The following is a 19,255-nucleotide window of genomic DNA, read 5'->3' as shown; positions in this document are numbered from 1 at the left end:
GGAGGCAGTTTTGGAAGCCATTCACAAGCTGTATTCCCAGCAGGTGATAATCAAGGTACCCCTCCTGCAACAGGGAACGGGGTATTATTCCACACTGTTGTGGTACCGAAGCCGGACGGCTCGGTGAGACCGATTCTAAATCTAAAATCTTGAACACTTACATACGGAGGTTCAAATTCAAGATTGAGTCACTCAGAGCAGTGATTGCGAACCTGGAAGAAGGGGACTACATGATGTCTCGGGACATCAAGGATGCTTACCTTCATGTCCCAATTTACCCTTCTCACCAAGGGTACCTCAGGTTTATGGTACAGAACTGTCACTATCAGTTTCAGACGCTGCCGTATGGATGGTCCACGGCACCCCGGGTCTTTACCAAGGTAATGGCCGAAATGATGATACTCCTTCGAAGGAAGGGAATTTTAGTTATCCCTTACTTGGACGATTCCCTGATAAGGGTAAGATCCAGGGAACAGTTGGAGGTCGGTGTAGCACTATCTCAGGTAGTGTTGCGGCAGCACGATTGGATTCTCAATATTCCAAAATCGCAGCTGATTCCGACGACTCGTCTTCTGTTCCTAGGGATGATCCTGGACACAGTCCAGAAAAAGGTGTTTCTCCCGGAGGAGAAAGTCAGGGAGTTATCCGAGCTAGTCGGGAACCTCCTATAACCGAGCCAAGTCTCAGTACATCAATGAAATGGTTCTGGGAAAAATGGTGGCTTCCTACGAAGCAATCCCATTCGGCAGATTCCACGCGAGAACTTTCCAGTGGGACCTGCTGGACAAATGGTCCGGGTCGCATCTTCAGATGCATCAGCGGATAACCCTGTCACCAAGCACAAGGGTGTCTCTCCTGTGGTGGTTGCAGAGTGCTCATCTTCTAGAGGGCCGCACATTCAGGACTGGGTCCTGGTGACCACGGATGCCAGCCTGCGAGGCTGGGGAGCAGTCACACAGGGAAGTAATTTCCAGAGCTTATGGTCAAGCCTGGAGACATCACTTCACATAAATATCCTGAAGCTAAGGGCCATTTACAATGCTCTAAGCTCAGCAAGACCTCTGCTTCAAGGTCACCCGGAGTTGATCCATTCGGACAACATCACGGCAGTCACCCACGTAAACAGACAGGGTGACACAAGAAGCAGGGGGGCAATGGCAGAAGCTGCAAGGATTCTTCGCTGGGCGGAAAATCATGTGATAGCACTGTCAGCAGTATTCATTCCGGGAGTGGACAACTGGGAAGCAGACTTCCTCAGCAGACACGACCTCCACCCGGGAGAGTGGGGACTTCACCCAGAAGTCTTCCACATGTTTATAAAACTCGACAAGTATTGCGCCAGGTCAAGGGACCCTCAGGCAATAGCTGTGGACGCTCTGGTAACACAGTGGGTGTACCGGTCAGTGTATGTGTTCCCTCCTCTGCCTCTCATACCTAAGGTACTGAGAATTATAAGATGGAGAGGAGTAAGCACTATATTCGGGGCTCCGGATTGGCCAAGAAGGACTTGGTAACCGGAACTTCAAGAGATGCTCACGGAGGATCCGTGGCCTCTACCTCTAAGAAGGGACCTGCTCCAGCAAGGACCCTGTCTGTTCCAAGACTTACCGCGACTGCGTTTGACGGCATGGCGGTTGAACGCCGGATCCTGAAGGAGAAAGGCATTCCGGATGAAGTCATTCCTATCCTGATCAAAGCCAGGAAAGATATAACCGCAAAACATTATCACCGCATTTGGCGAAAATATGTTGCGTGGTGCGAGGCCAGTAAGGCCCCGACGGAGGAATTTTTCAACTAGGTCGATTCCTACATTTCCTGCAAACAGGAGTGTCTATGGGCCTGAAATGGGGGTCCATTAAGGTTCAAATTTCGGCCCTGTCAATTTTCTTCCAAAAAGAACTAGCTTCAGTCCCTGAAGTTCAGACGTTTGTGAAAGGGGTACTGTATATACAGCCTCCTTTTGTGCCTCCAGTGGCACCTTGGGATCTAAATGTAGTTTTGGGGTTCCAAAAGTCACATTGGTTTGAACCACTTAAATATGTGGAGTTAAAATATCTCACATGGAAAGTGGTCATGCTGTTGGCCCTGGCCTGGGCCAGGTGCGTGTCAGAATTGGCGGCTTTATCCTGTAAAAGCCCTCCTCTGATTTTCCATTCGGACAGGGCGGAATTGAGGACCTGTCCTCAGTTTCTCCCTAAGGTGGTTTTCAGCGTTTCACCTGAATAAACCTATTGTGGTGCCTGCGGCTACTAGGGACTTGGAGGACTCCAAGTTGCTAGACGTTGTCTGAGCCCTGGAAATATAGGTTTCCAGGACGGCTGGAGTCAGAAAATCTGACTCGTTGTTTATTCTGTATGCACCCAACAAGCTGGGTGCTCCTGCTTCTAAGCAGACTATTGCTCGTTGGATTTGTAGTACAATTCAGCTTGCACATTCTGTGGCAGGCCTGCCACAGCCAAAATCTGTAAAAGCCCATTCCACAAGGAGGTGGGCTCATCTTGGGCGGCTGCCCGAGGGGTCTCGGCTTTACAACTTTGCCGAGCAGCTACTTGGTCAGGAGCAAATACGTTTGTAAAATTCTACAAATTTGATACCCTGGCTGAGGAGGACCTGGAGTTCTCTCATTTGGTGCTGCAGAGTCATCCGCACTCTCCCGCCCGTTTGGGAGCTTTGGTATAATCCCCATGGTCCTTACGGAGTCCCCAGCATCCACTTAGGACGTTAGAGAAAATAAGAATTTACTTACCGATAATTCTATTTCTCGTAGTCCGTAGTGGATGCTGGGCGCCCATCCCAAGTGCGGATTGTCTGCAATACTGGTACATAGTTATTGTTACCAAAAAAAAAAAAATCGGGTTATTGCTGTAGTGAGCCATCTTTTCTAGAGGCTCCTCTGTTATCATGCTGTTAACTGGGTTTAGATCACAAGTTATATGGTGTGATTGGTGTGGCTGGTATGAGTCTTACCCGGGATTCAAAATCCTTCCTTATTGTGTACGCTCGTCCGGGCACAGTATCCTAACTGAGGCTTGGAGGAGGGTCATAGGGGGAGGAGCCAGTGCACACCAGGTAGTTCTAAAGCTTTACTTTTGTGCCCAGTCTCCTGCGGAGCCGCTATTCCCCATGGTCCTTACGGAGTCCCCAGCATCCACTACGGACTACGAGAAATAGAATTATTGGTAAGTAAATTCTTATTTTTTTTGAGCAGTGTATATATATATATATATATAGGAGTATGTTATCCGGCACTCTGGATGAAAAAGGAATGATTGTGCCCGGGTGCCCTCCTCGTTCAGCATATAAACAAAGATATCCTTCCCTCAGACCGGTATGGTACTTGGTGGAAGAAAGCAGGCGGCACTCCAAGGTCTTTTTAGATAAACTTGTATTAAGAAATTAACATGGTGCCAAAGCAACGTTTCAAGACCATTGCGGTCTTTTCGTCAGGCTGTGCATTGTGAATAATAATACAATTGACAAAACAGTGTTAATTGTATTATTATTCACAATGCACAGCCTGACGAAAAGACCGCAATGGTCTTGAAACGTTGCTTTGGCACCATGTTAATTTCTTAATACAAGTTTATCTAAAAAGACCTTGGAGTGCCGCCTGCTTTCTTCCACCAAGTACCATACCGGTCTGAGGGAAGGATATCTTTGTTTATATATATATATAGATATATATATAGATATACATATACATACATACATACATACATATATATGTATATTTTCAAGTAGATAGACCGGCACTCCACAATAACACAGAATAGCCTGGGTGCCCTCCCATGGATTTTTTCAGAACCCTTGATACATACAAGACAGCAGGGCGGCACTCCTCGGACTTCCAATCACAGAAAGACAGCCTACAACAGCTTAATTTCATCAACGTTTCAGGTGCTTTAATGATACACCTTTCGTCAGGATACAAGTAATAACAACCATGTCCCACCGTTATATAACACCAGTAAAAGCATGGTAGATGCTAGATCCAAGTGGTCTAAGGGACCTTTTACTTCAGGGGGAGGAGCCACGAATCTAGCATCAACCTACCCTGTTCGGCTGTAGCTCCTCTCCCTGGTGACGTGTCTCCTCCCCTAGTGATGTCAGAAGGTCCCTTCTTCCACTCCGATTTAGAACCAACCGTAAAAGCATGGGATCTTGTTCACTTGTTCTTCCGGAAACAGCGGAGCAATGTCATGTGACAACAGGCTGGAAAGGTAGTCATGGTAACAACCATAGCTTTCTCTATTCAAAGCCACATAGGCTAAACACAGCGCCAGCAGTGCGCATGTCAAAGAAAAATAGACCACATTGCATTTCAATGATGACTGCTAGGATGCATCTTAGACATGAAATTAAACATTGACATCAATCAATAGTAATAGTTACAATGTTGAGCACCACTAGTATACTTAACATAGGGGGTCATTCCGAGTTGTTCGCTTGGTAAATTTCTTCGCATCGCAGCAATTTTCCGCTTAGTGCGCATGCGCAATGTTCGCACTGCGACTGCGCCAAGTAAATTTGCTATGCAGTTAGGAATTTTACTCACGGCTTTTTCTTCGTTCTGGTGATCGTAATGTGATTGACAGGAAGTGGGTGTTTCTGGGCGGAAACAGGCCGTTTTATGGGCGTGTGGGAAAAAACGCTACTGTTTCTGGGAAAAACGCGGGAGTGGCTGGAGAAACGGAGAAGTGTCTGGGCGAACGCTGGGTGTGTTTGTGACGTCAAACCAGGAACGACAAGCACTGAACTGATCGCACTGGCAGAGTAAGTCTCGAGCTACTCAGAAACTGCACAGAGATGTCTTTTCGCAATATTGCGAATCTTTCGTTCGCAATTTTAAGAAGCTAAGATTCACTCCCAGTAGGCGGCGGCTTAGCGTGTGTAAAGCTGCTAAAAGCAGCTTGCGAGCGAACAACTCGGAATGAGGGCCAAAGTCAGAAACGATCTGTTAAACATATGCTTAGCCGGTTAGTTACTGTATGCACGGGCTATAACCACTACTATGGCATCAACCTGCAACGCATAGTATTGCTACACGACCACAGCCATCAAACAGATACAAGAGTCATTACAGCATATAGCCAGGGGCTCAGAACATTTATAGGTTGGGGGGGCAAGAGAGATCCTCATTTTGGCGCCCCTGGTGACGGAGCCACCAGGGAGGAGGCAATACTATGGGGACGAAAAGGAGGCAGCACCATGGTGGGGAGGAGGCCGCACTATGGGGGTAATTCTGAGTTGATCGCAGCAGGAACTTTGTTAGCAGTTGGGCAAAACCATGTGCACTGCAGGGGAGGCAGATATAACATGTGCAGAGAGAGTTAGATTTGGGTGGGTTATTTTGTTTCTGTGCAGGGTAAATACTGGCTGCTTTATTTTTACACTGCAATTTAGATTGCAGATTGAACACACCACACCCAAATCTAACTCTCTCTGCACATGTTATATCTGCCTCCCCTGCAGTGCACATGGTTTTGCCCAACTGCTAACAAAGTTCCTGCTGCGATCAACTCAGAATTACCCCCTATGTGTCCCACTGACAGAATTGCTGCGATGGGGGAAGGAGGAGCCTGGGACTGCAGCATTCAGGGCCGTCTTTTCATATGGGCTCAGTGAGCTCTTGCCCAAGGGCCCCAGGAGTGAAAGGGCTCTAGGCTGATAGCTGAGGGTCCCCTCTTTCCAGGGGTACCAGATTTTTGAAAATCGGCCCTGGGGAACCGGAGATATCCGACTTCAAAGCAGTGGTCCCCATCCAAGCCTGTTAATTGTTCTTCCCAGACAGATATCTCGGGTTCTGTCTGATGTAGAGTTTTTCCTCTAAAAGCTGGGACACTGGCAGCTTGTCTCTACTATGCCCAGAACCAGAGATATCAGCCTTCAAGCAGCTGGTCCCTGCTCCAGCTCCACTCGCCTAATATGCAGTTTTATATATTTTTGTTGGTGGATTGCTCTGGCTCCTGAACTCTGATCCCCAAGTCCCCAGTACCTGCTGAAAGGTGAGACTCTCTAGTTTTTTTTATCCCACTAAAGTTAAGAAATCTATTCCCAGGAACTGGAGATATCTGCAGTAAAGCAAGCTGCCCTGACCCCCGGAAAATGATGAATATTAAGCCCACTCCACTATCCACCCCTCCCCTGTGTATTAAACACCCCCTACCACCCTGGAAGTCATGTACTAGGGCCTCTTCATTCAGCACAATGCCCCCTTCTACAGTTTAGACCCATTTGTACAGTAAAGGAGTAATTAGCAGAAATTATTTCTCCAGGTCCTACATGCTGAGCAAAAGATAGAACACCCCCTACCGCCCGCGGGACATCAAAGCTGCCGCTGATAGCACCCCCCACCCCTACCGCTGATGGGTGGGTAGGGGCCCCGGTGCATTGCTGTGCCCAGGGGCCTACACTGCTGTTAAGACGGCTCTGGCAGCATTGCGCTGGCAAGCACCATTGTGTAGGTGAGGCTGGCCCCAGGGACCTCCGGGGAGCAGGCAGGGACGGCAACAGAAATATTGGGGCCCAGTACACAGATATCTCTCTGCCCCCTTCCCCACATCGACTCCATACATCCCCATCCATTGCCACTACAATTCCCCTTAGGGGAGCAGAAGACAGGGGAGTGAGAGAGAAACAAAGAGGGCGTCAGCGTGGGGAAGCATTCGATATCCCGGCTGTGGGGATCCCGACGCTCAGCATACCGGCACCGGAATCCCGACCGCCGGTATACCGACAACTTTTCTCCCTCTTGGGGTGTCCCTGAACATTGCATGTAATACTCTCCTTGATACATAAAATGGTTATTGGTCAAGGTTAACTCTAAAAATTCCAAGATACACTGAATCGGAATGGTGGCCGTCCCAGATGAGACCAACAATTTCCTGACTGCCTCCATGCCCAAATTATGAGGGATGATGGTATAGGGAGACGATACATCGAGTGTCACAAGTAATACTTCTTCCTTAACCTTCCCCAGGTCCAGGATTTTGGTCAAAACGTCCCCCGTATCCTTAAGATAACTAGGTATAAATGGTATTAGTTCTTGCAAAAAAACATCCACAAACATCGCTAATGGTTGTAAGAGGGACCCCCTGGCAGATATAATAGGTCTATCAGGGGGTTTGACCATAGTCTTATGGAGTGTATATAACACAGGGCAGATCGTAAATTCAACTTTCAAAAAGAGGGATATCTGTTCAGTCAGCCACCCTTGATTTACCGATCTATCAACCAGAGAATCAACCCTTCTTTTAACAAGGGGCATCGGATTATGTCCACATTTGATGATTGTACCAGGATCCGCAAGTTGGCGTCTGACCTCTGCATCATAGTCAACAAAATTCTGAATGACTATGGCTCCGCCTTTATCGGCGGGCCTAATGACAATTTTATCATTGTTCCGCAATTATGTCAAGGCTATGCGTTGTTCAGACATCAAGTTTGCAAAACCTTTAGAAGTGTTAGTTTTTAAAATCACCTACCATCGAGAGAGGGTACAGAATGAGCACAATTAATTACCTGCCTAGATAAGACGCGCTCCAGGCTTGTTGAGGCGAAACCAATGAAAGAGTCACGGATGATATATGTCACAGTTTGATGCAAAATCACCTGCCATTAGAGCTTCATTAAGGAGACACTAGCCGATATTGAACTCGGATCCAAAATGTAAAAATATGTTTGAACATCCACCTATGATGGCCTGCAGATGTGGGCATAATTTGAAGCAATTGTTGATGCAGCCGGCTAGATAAACTGCCTGTGGTGATAGCAGCTGGTTAAGCACACAGAAGAAAGGCTGTGTCAAATGCCTAGGTTGTGTGACATGTCGCTCTATGTTGGTTGGTGACAAGTTCCCGCATCCCTTGAGTGGAAAACTAATTCCAATTAGTTACCGATTACATTGTCGGTCGGATCCTGTCTTTTACATGCTACTATGTCCATGTGGTCTCCCATACGTGGGGATGACCACCTGCACATTTAGAGAACGGATGGCAAACCATCGCAGCTCAATCCACCAGGCACTTCAAACAGGTCATACCTTTAAGCCGGTGGCTCAACACTTTTTAGATGCAGGACATCAAGTGGCTTCGCTAAAGTGCAGGATCATTGATTGGGTCCCTGTCCCGAAGAGAGGAGGAGATCGTTCACTCCTTCTAAAAATATTGGAAGCAAGATGGATTCATAGACTGGGTTCAGTAACACCAAATGGTCTAAATGAGTCCAATCCTTTACATTTTTTTCTACGTTGATAAATGTTTTTTATGATAAAAAAAAATTTTCTAGTTTGGATTCTGACCGATGCATCATATATTTGTGTGTTCCTTTTTGGGTGTGTATATTTATATAAATATGTGTTTGTCAAGTCTGTTTTAAAGTATATTAATGTGGGTTTTGGTGTGCATGTGATGGAAAGTGACTTCTTTTTGTTCTTGCCTGCTGCTGTTGCATCAGCTCTGAGATATGAGTAATTAATGGAGTTATAATGTATAGTCTTTCCATCATAGCACACCAATAATCCTAACACTTGATTGGATACTTTGTGGGGAATGTTGTTTTACTGTGCTGACTAGCTCTATCACCCCAAGTTGCAGTCTACATCCACGGCACTGCCCATTTTTTATACACTTATTTTTTACTTTTTGTGGCTCTATTGCAAGAGGGGAGAATCAGCGCAGTCCGAGGACCTATAGTATATGTGTGGTGAAGTAATGATCACGTTTTCACTGTTGGAGAGAGATATTTTTTTGTATCATCGGGATGCTGGCGCTGAACTTCTTGTTTGCATTCCACCCAGCGCTGTCCCACTTCCGGCCAGGTGATGCGTGCGTTCCATTGAGCGGAAGTGGCCCGCACGGATGTGGAGCACTTGCGGGGATTGTGGCTGTGTTGTATCCAGTTGCTTTTGCCACACGTGGGTAAGATGTATGCTGTGGATTGAGAAAGCATTTGGTCACTATAAGTCCATTCAATGTTGGTTATGCTTGTTATAAGTGACAGATAATATGAGACTGTTTGTCGCCTGATGATGATGTCATTGGTTGTTTTGGCGCCAAGTTTGATTGGTGGGGTGTATATAGAGCCAGTCAGGCAGGACCAGCATTACCGCTGGATGCCTGTACTTTTGTTCTATTCTGCTTGATTTTGCTGTTGCTGTTGACACTGCTGATTTATATACAGGAATGAAAGCTATACCTTAAACACACTTTACGTACTTTTTACGCTGTTAGCGTACAGAGTCCCGTATCGTGTACAGACTTTGCGTACAAACGCCCGCTGACGGTACAAAGTACACACAGCGCGTACTCACCCAATGAATACACTTTAAACTTTATGCAGCAATGCCGTGTGATGCTATTACACTTTAAACCTTATGCAGCAATGCAGTGTGATGCTATTACACTTTAAACCTTATGCAGAAATGCAGTGTGATGTTATTACACTTTGAACCTTAGCAGGGAAAGAAATACACGACACCAGTCTGTAGTTAAACCACTGGGTTCCGACACCACAGCGTATTATTGCTGAAAGGGGGTTACAATACAATACAATATAACAGAGTAAATGGCTACAGTCAATGTTACATACGTGAGTGGATTCGCTTGCGCAACCCGGTCCGGTCCTCGGTCATCTGATAGATAACGTTGTGAGCCTTGTGTCTGACCAGGCCTGCTGCAGGCTCTCCTTATTCACTTCATCCAAAACATAACACAATGGATACTGTAATCTCTTTGTCCATTGGACACAGGGATGGTCATTTACAGTACAGGAGAGGTCATAGATCTGTTTGAATAGGTGGGCGATGTCTATTTTCACTGCTCTTGTGGGTGGTCTCCTCTGGATTCCTGCCACATACATAATGTACAGTAAATACAGTTTATATCTATATTCTGCTCCTGCACATAACTATCCGCAGGAACATGCGATCTTCCTCAAACCAACACCGGAATGTTTCCCTTAAAATACCCTACAGCTGGATACAAAACACCACCTTGTAACCTTATTCTGTCTCCGCCTATCCTGTAAAGGTGAATTCATTTGTTCTGTTACCATTTAAACTGCTGTTAATTTCTGATGTTGTGCAAGGTGACTATGTGTACATTGTGCACTATTTGGATTAAATATGTAATGTGTTTTGATAGCCTTCCATGCGCTCATAAACTCTACCATAAATACTCATACCATGCGCTAATGCGCAGGACCGTGGGAGCGACCATACGCAAACTGCGAATATGCGCACGCACAGCAGAGCAAGTACGCGCACGGAGGCCACCTGTGTGTAGTTTGTACATGATGTGTGTACTGCAATATTTTTCGACTTTGACACTGTGTAGTGCCTCCTGAGGAAGGCCCAGTGTGGGCCGAAAGCACTTGAGGACAATCCTTGTCACCATGCTAACCATGTAAAGTATATTACAAATAAATGAACATTTTGCACTATGAAAAGTCTGGAGTGTGCCCCCTCTAAATTATTCTCTATAACTACGATACCTTGGTATTCGAGTGGACACTCCGGCTGTTGTTTATTATAAGGATGAGTGCGACCTTCTATGTGTGTATATATATATATATATATATATATATATTCCAGAAGATGCGGCACTCGTGATGCGGGCAACAGTACAACAACGGGAAATCAACGTTTCAGTTTATTCAACTGTTTTCAAGATATAGCAGAATCATATAAACCACTCACCTGAATACCCATCACCATGTGTCCAAACAGCTGGAGCTGTTGCTCGATCCGTCCGCTAGGGATGACGTCATGACTCATCCAGCGCCTCCTCTCGACATCATCCGTCGCACACCACGTGACCCCCACCACATCTGTTACCAAGCAACCAATATCACAAAGACGAATATCATTGCTACTTCCTGTATCATATAAGCACACTATTACAGCGCTAATTATCATATGTAGAGGCTCCATATTAATTACTTCAAAATGCACAATTATTACCCCACAGAGACGGGAGTAGATACTCAATAAACAATACTCTATTTCTATAACTATAGTCCAGCACTAGAAAATGAAATACAAATATTTATATGAATACATCGATGCATTGCTTACATTAGTAGCCCAGATTAAAGAAAGCAAGTGAATGAAACAGATTCATTTAACCCTTTTGGGGCTATTACATCAAGTTTAGAGATCCAATAGGCTTCCCTTTGTAATAGCTTTTTATTACGGTCTCCACCACGACTATTAAGGGGGACAAAATCGATCATTCTGTATCTTAAGGTAGTTAGCGGATGGTTTTTCTCAGCGAAATGTCTCGCTACAGGCTGTTCGCTAGTCCCCTTGACCAATGCAGCTCTGATAGCATGGCGGTGATTTGCCATCCTTTCTTTAAATTTTGTTTGTGTTTTTCCAACATAGGATAATGCACAGGGGCATATTAGTTGATAAATTACAAAGCAGCTATTGCAAGTCAAATGATGTTTTATTTTAATGGGCTTACCCGTCTGTGGATGATTAAAGGTATCACCAGAGATCATAAAGCCACATGTTACACAACCACACTGAAAGCACCCTGGCTTCTTAACAGTCAAAAACTGACTCTTATCACTGGGTGTGACAAAATTGGTTTTCACCAAAATGGCACGTAAGTTCCTCCCCCTTGAGTAACATGGCATCAATTGGGAGTTAGTTAGACCAATCTCAGGATCCGTATTAATTAAAGGCCAAAGTTTTTTGGAACTCTTCTGTATATTAGATGACATAGTAGTAAATTGGGATACCCAAGGGATCCGATGGTTACTACCTTCATCTTTTACTTTACGTTTCAATAAATCGGCTCTGTTAATAGCTATCGCCTCTATTAAAACTTTCATTCGGACACTAGACTATCAGGTCAAAAGAGATGTACAAAGTAATAAAGAACTATGTCCACACCCGAATTTGTCCTCACTTGAGAGACATGCACTTAGCACTTTATCAAACAATGCTTCTTTGGTTATTCACCCCGCCGATAAGGGCGGAGCAATTGTATTACAAGATTCTATTGATTATGCTAACGAAATTTATCGTCAATTATCTGGTACAACTGTCTATAAGGTATTAAAGGGAGATCCGACGATTCCCTTTAGGAAACAATTGATTGAGATTCTTACTCATGCTATGGATATATCTTTGATTGATGAAAGGATGCTGTCAATATTGGTACCATCACACCCTATCACTCCAATTCTATACACGCTCCCTAAAATACATAAAGGGATAACCCCCCCTCCTGGGAGACCAATTATCTCTGCACGGGGTTCTCTGTTCCAGCCAACATCTGTGTGGCTTGATTCTATTTTTACAACCTCTGGTTCAGAGACATAAACATTTTCTGTTGGCTAGCACTATGCTGCTTAATAAACTTACAGCCCTATCTGATTTACCTGATGAATTATGGTTAATTACTGCCGACATATCAAGTTTATACACGGTCATTCCCCATAATGAAGGTATCTGTGCAGTGGGTGAGCTTTTAAAGGGTGATGGTACCATGAGACAGGACCACATTGAAATTATATTGCTAGCATTGGAGTTGATACTTAAAAGTAATTACACAAGTATTATTTACAGTTGACTGGCTGCGCTATGGGGTCTTCTGTGGCCCCGGCGTATGCCAATACATTCATGTTTATGGTTGAAGATTTGTTGTTTTTCAGTGATCCAGAAATTATCTCTCATATATATTTTTATACTCGTTTCATTGATGATTTATTGATTTTTTGGAATGGGCCACAAGATATGTTTATAAAATTGATTGAAGGGCATAACTTATCCACTAGTCCAGTTAAATTTACGTGGACAATGAGCCAAGACACTATTGACTATTTAGATGTACGGATTTTGAAGGAGAATAATGTGTTAACAACTACACTATTCACCAAAACAACAGATAGAAATTCATTACTTGAATACAATAGTTGCCATCCATGGAGCTTAAAGATGGGGTTACCTTACTCACAAATGCTCCGTGTGCATAGACTCAATAGTGATCTTGAGAGGACTACTATCCAACTTGATATTATGATTGCATCAAGAGGATATCATAGACAACTTTTGTTGGATACTAAAAGGCGGGTATTAGCTATTAACAGAGCCGATTTATTGAAACGTAAAGGAAAAGATGAAGGTAGTAACCATCGGATCCCTTGGGTATCCCAATTTACTACTATGTCATCTATTATACAGAAGAGTTCCAAAAAACTTTGGCCTTTAATTAATACGGATCCTGAGATTGGTCTAACTAACTCCCAATTGATGCCATGTTACTCAAGGGGGAGGAACTTACGTGCCATTTTGGTGAAAACCAATTTTGTCACACCCAGTGATAAGAGTCAGTTTTTGACTGTTAAGAAGCCAGGGTGCTTTCAGTGTGGTTGTGTAACATGTGGCTTTATGATCTCTGGTGATACCTTTAATCATCCACAGACGGGTAAGCCCATTAAAATAAAACATCATTTGACTTGCAATAGCTGCTTTGTAATTTATCAACTAATATGCCCCTGTGCATTATCCTATGTTGGAAAAACACAAACAAAATTTAAAGAAAGGATGGCAAATCACGCCATGCTATCAGAGCTGCATTGGTCAAGGGGACTAGCGAACAGCCTGTAGCGAGACATTTCGCTGAGAAAAACCATCCGCTAACTACCTTAAGATGCAGAATGATCGATTTTGTCCCCCTTAATAGTCGTGGTGGAGACCGTAATAAAAATAAGATTTTAAACCTACCGGTGAATCTATTTCTCCTAGTCCGTAGAGGATGCTGGGGACACCGTAAGGACCATGGGGTATAGACGGGCTCCGCAGGAGATAGGGCACCTAAAAAGAACTTTGACTATGGGTGTGCACTGGCTCCTCCCTCTATGCCCCTCCTACAGACCTCAGTTAGAGAACTGTGCCCAGAGGAGATGGACAATACAAGGCAGGATTTAGCAATCCAAGGGCAAGATTCATACCAGCCCACACCAATCATACCATGTAACCTGGATCATACATAACCAGTTAACCATATGAACAACAACAGTAACGGTCCAAAACCGATTTCAACTGTAACATAACCCTTATGTAAGCAACAACTATATACAAGTCTTGCAGAGTTTCCGCACTGGGACGGGCGCCCAGCATCCTCTACGGACTAGGAGAAATAGATCTACCGGTAGGTTTAAAATCTTATTTTCTCTTACGTCCTAGAGGATGCTGGGGACTCCGTAAGGACCACGGGGTTTATACAAAAGCATCCAATCGGGCGGGAGAGTGCGTATGACTCTGCAGCACCGACTGAGCAAACGCTAGGTCCTCATCAGCCAGGGTATCAAACTTGTAGAATTTAGCAAAAGTGTTTGACCCCGACCAAGTCGCCGCTCGGCAAAGTTGTAATGCCGAGACGCCTCGGGCAGCCGCCCAAGAAGAGCCCACCTTCCTAGTGGAATGGGCCTTAACCGAATTTGGTACCGGCAATCCAGCCGTAGAGTGAGCCTGCTGAATCGTATTACAGATCCAGCGAGCAAGTCTGCTTCGAAGCAGGTGCGCCAATCTTATTGGCCGCATACAGGACAAACAGGGACTCTATTTTGCTAATTCTAGCCGTCCTGGCTACATAAATCTTTAAGGCCCTGACTACGTCCAGGGATCTGGAATCCTCCAGGTCACTTGTAGCCACAGGCACCACAATAGGTTGATTGGTGGGGGAAAGCTTGTCGGCGCTTGACTGCGATACCAATATATACTAGAATGTAGTCCAGGTTGTTTAAACACAAATAAGTCTCCTTTTTCTAGACACTCCCTTAATATTACTTGGGCGTCAGCTACACCTTAAAGAAAGAAGCATTGGTAAGGTGCTTCATGTACAATGTAAACGAAAAAAAGAATAAGGTGATTTTAAGCGACCTGTGGTGTCTAATATTAATATGAGACTCAAAATTTAAAAGAATTGGCGGCTTTGTCACACAAAAGCCCTTACTTGATTTTTCATGTGGATCGAGCTCAATTGAGGACACGTCCGCAATTTTTGCCTAAGGTGGTTTCTTCATTCCATGTGAATCAACCTATTGTGGTCGAAAAAAAGAATAAGGTGATTTTAAGCGACCTGTGGTGTCTAATATTAATATGAGACTCAAAATTTAAAAAAAGGTATTTTAATAAATCTGGTAAGCACCAACAAAAACAAAGTAGAAAATAGCTCTATAACAAAGAGCCAGAAAAATACTAAGACTATGTATAAGACATTTGTTAATATAAAATTAATACAAATTTAAAAATTAAAAATTAGACAAGAGAAAAACACGTCCTAAAAGTAGAAAATTGGACATAAGATCAGCATAAAAAAGTATAAAAATAGAATTCTTAGCTTTTTGAGAGGGTATGTAGCATAGCACCCAACGCGTTTCGTCCTATTTGGACTTCATCAAGGTGAAGATGAAGTCCAAATAGGACGAAACGCGTTGGATGCTATGCTGTCTAATTTTTAATTTTTAAATTTGTATTAATTTTATATTAACAAATGTCTTATACATAGTCTTAGTATTTTTCTGGCTCTTTGTTATAGAGCTATTTTCTACTTTGTTTTTGTTGGTGCTTACCAGATTTATTAAAATACCTTTTTTTAAATTTTGAGTCTCATATTAATATTAGACACCACAGGTCGCTTAAAATCACCTTATTCTTTTTTTCGACCACAATAGGTTGATTCACATGGAATGAAGAAACCACCTTAGGCAAAAATTGCGGACGTGTCCTCAATTCAGCTCGATCCACATGAAAAATCAAGTAAGGGCTTTTGTGTGACAAAGCCGCCAATTCTGATACTCGCCTTGCCGATGCCATGGCCAACAACATGACCACCTTCCAAGTAGGAAATTTCAACTCAACCTTGTTAAGCGGTTCAAACCAGTGTGATTTTAGAAACTGCAACACCACGTTGAAGTCCCACGGTGCCACTGGAGGCACAAAAGGAGGCTGGATGTGTAGCACTCCCTTTACAAACGTCTGGACTTCTGGAAGAGAAGCCAATTCCTTCTGAAAGAAAATCGAGAGGGCCGAAATCTGAACCTTAACAGAGCCTAATTTCAGGACCATATCCACTCCTGTCTGTAGGAAGTGGAGAAAACGACCCAGATGAAAATCTTCCGTAGGTGCATTCTTGGTCTCACACCAAGACACATACTTTCGCCAGATACGGTGATAATGCTTAACCGTCACCTCCTTCCTAGCCTTTATTAAAGTAGGGATGACCTCTTCCGGAATCCCCTTTTTCGCTAGGATTCGGCGTTCAACCGCCATGCCGTCAAACGTAACCGCGGTAAGTCCTGAAATACACAGGGCCCCTGTTGCAACAGGTCTTCCCTCTGAGGAAGAGGCTAGGGATCTCCTGTGAGCATCTCTTGTAGATCTGAGTACCAGGCCCTTCGAGGCCAGTCTGGGACAACGAGTATCGTCTGTACTCTTCTTTGCCTTATGATCCTCAACACTTTTGTGATGAGAGGAAGAGGAGGAAACACGTAGACCGTTTTGAACACCCACGGTGTTATCAGAGCGTCTACTGCCACTGCCTGAGGGTCCCGAGACCTGGCACAATACCTCCGAAGCTTTTTGTTGAGGCGTGACGCCATCATGTCTATTTGAGGAGTTCCCCAAAGACGTGTTATGTCTGCAAAGACTTCTTGATGAAGTCCCCACACTCCTGGGTGGAGATCGTGTCTGCTGAGGAAGTCGGCTTCCCAGTTGTCCACTCCCGGAATGAAGACAGCCGACAGAGCGCTTACATGATTTTCCACCCAGCGAAGAATCCTGGTGGTTTCCGCCATCGCGACTCTGCTTCTTGTCCCGCCTTGGCGGTTCACATGAGCCACTGCTGTGACATTGTCTGATTGAATCAGAACCGGTAGGTTTCGAAGAAGACTCTCCGCTTGTCGAAGGCCGTTGTAAATGGCTCTGAGATCCAACACATTGATGTGTAGACAGGACTCCTGGTCTGACCAAAGTCCCTGAAAGTTTTTTCCCTGTGTGACCGCTCCCCATCCTCGGAGGCTCGCGTCCGTGGTAACCAGGATCCAGTCCTGAATCCCGAACCAGCGACCCTCCAGCAGGTGAGCACTTTGCAACCACCACAGGAGAGACACTCTGGCCCCTGGGGACAGAGTTATTTTCCGATGTAAGTGCAGATGGGACCCGAACCACTTGTCCAGAAGGTCCCATTGAAAAGTCCTTGCATGGAACCTTCCGAAGGGAATGGCCTCGTAGGCCGCCACCATTTTTCCCAGAACTCGAGTGCATTGGTGAACTGACACCCTTTTCGGTTTTAGCAGGTCTCTGACTATGTTCTGGATGTCCTGGGCTTTCTCTATTGGGAGGAAGACCTTCATTTGTTCCGTATCCAGTATCATACCTAGGAACGGTAGTCGAGTTGTCGGAATCAACTGTGACTTCGGTAGATTTAGAATCCAACCATGTTGCTGGAGCACTCTCAGAGAGAGTGCTACACTGCTCAACAATTTCTCCCTTGATCTCGCTTTTATCAGGAGATCGTCCAAGTATGGGATAATTGTGACTCCATGCTTGCGCAGGACCACCATCATTTCCGCCATTATCTTGGTGAAAATCCTCGGGGCTGTGGAAAGTCCAAACGGCAACGTCTGAAATTGGTAATGACAATCCTGTACAGCGAACCTCAGGTATTCCTGATGGGGGGCATATATGGGGACATGAAGGTACGCATCCTTTATGTCCAGAGACACCATAAACTCCCCTTCCTCCATGTTGGCTATTATCGCTCTGAGTGATTCCATTTTGAATTTGAATCTTTTTATGTACAGGTTTAGGGATTTCAGATTAAAAATAGGTCTGACCGAACCGTCCGGTTTCGGGACCACAAATAGGGTTGAGTAGTAACCTCTTCCCTGCTGGTGCAGGGGAACCTTGATTATCACTTGCTGTATACACAGCGTTTGAATTGCAGCTAACACTACATCCTCTTCCGATGTGGAAGCTGGTAGGGCCGATTTGAAAAATCGGCGCTGAGGCACCTCGTCGAATTCCAGTTTGTACCCCTGGGAAACTATTTCCAACACCCAGGGATTCAGGTCTGATCTGACCCAGGCCTGACTGAAAAGTCGAAGACGTACCCCCACCGGTGCGGACTCCCTCAGGGGAGCCCCAGCGTCATGCTGTGGGTTTTGGAGCAGCCGGGGAGGACTTTTGTTCCTGGGCACCTGCCGAAGCAGGTGCTCTTTTGCCTCTGCCCTTACCTCTGACGAGGAAAGAGGATCCCCGACCTCTTTTGGACTTGTGCGACCGAAAGGACTGCATCTGATAGGGTGTTACTTTCTTTTGCTGTTGGGGAATATATGGTAAAAAATTTGATTTACCTGCTGTAGCTGTGGAAACCAGGTCCGTCAGCCCATCCCTAAACAATACATCACCCTTATAGGGTAGTACTTCCATATGTTTTTTGGAATCCGCATCACCCATCCATTGGCGAGTCCATAAGGATCTTCTCGCTGAGATAGACATGGCATTGGCCCTAGAAGCCAGCAATCCAATGTCCCTTTGAGCATCCCTCATAAATAAGACTGCGTCTTTTATATGGGCTAGAGTTAAGAATATAGTATCCTTATCCATATTATCAAATTGATCTGTCAGCTCATCTGTCCAAGCTGCAATTGCGCTACACACCCATGCCGACGCAATTGTCGGTATTAGCACAGCCCCCGTATGAGAATAAATACACTTTAAGGTAGTTTCTTGCCTGCGATCTGCAGGTCCTTAAGGGCCGCTGTGTCAGGAGACGGTAGCGCCACTTTCTTGGACAAGCGCGTCAGGGCCTTGTCCACAGTGGGGGATGATTCCCAAATCTCCCTGTCCTGCTTAGGGAAGGGGTATGCCATATAAATTCTTTTGGGGATCTGCGGTCTCTTTTCCGGAGTCTCCCAAGCTTTTCCAAAGAAATTATTTAATTCATGAGATGTGGGAAAATTATTAATCTGTTTCTTTTCTTTAAACATGTGTACCCTTGTGTCGGGGACCGAGGGTTCATCCTCAATATGCAACACATCCCTTATTGCCACAATCATACACTGAATGGTTTTAGTCACCCTAGGGTGCAATTTTACTTCGTCATAGTCGACACTGGAATCAGAATCCGTGTCGGTAGTAGTGTCTTGTGTTAAGGGACGCTTTTGAGACCTCGACGGGCCCTGTGAGTCGGTCCAATCCGAGGATTGACCCCCTGATGTCCCCCCTAATTCAGCCTTA

This window comes from Pseudophryne corroboree, chromosome 8, assembly GCF_028390025.1.
Source record: "Pseudophryne corroboree isolate aPseCor3 chromosome 8, aPseCor3.hap2, whole genome shotgun sequence".
NCBI lineage: Eukaryota > Metazoa > Chordata > Amphibia > Anura > Myobatrachidae > Pseudophryne > Pseudophryne corroboree.
The sequence above is the reverse complement of the archived record's forward strand: the minus strand, read 5'-3'. Positions refer to the sequence as shown.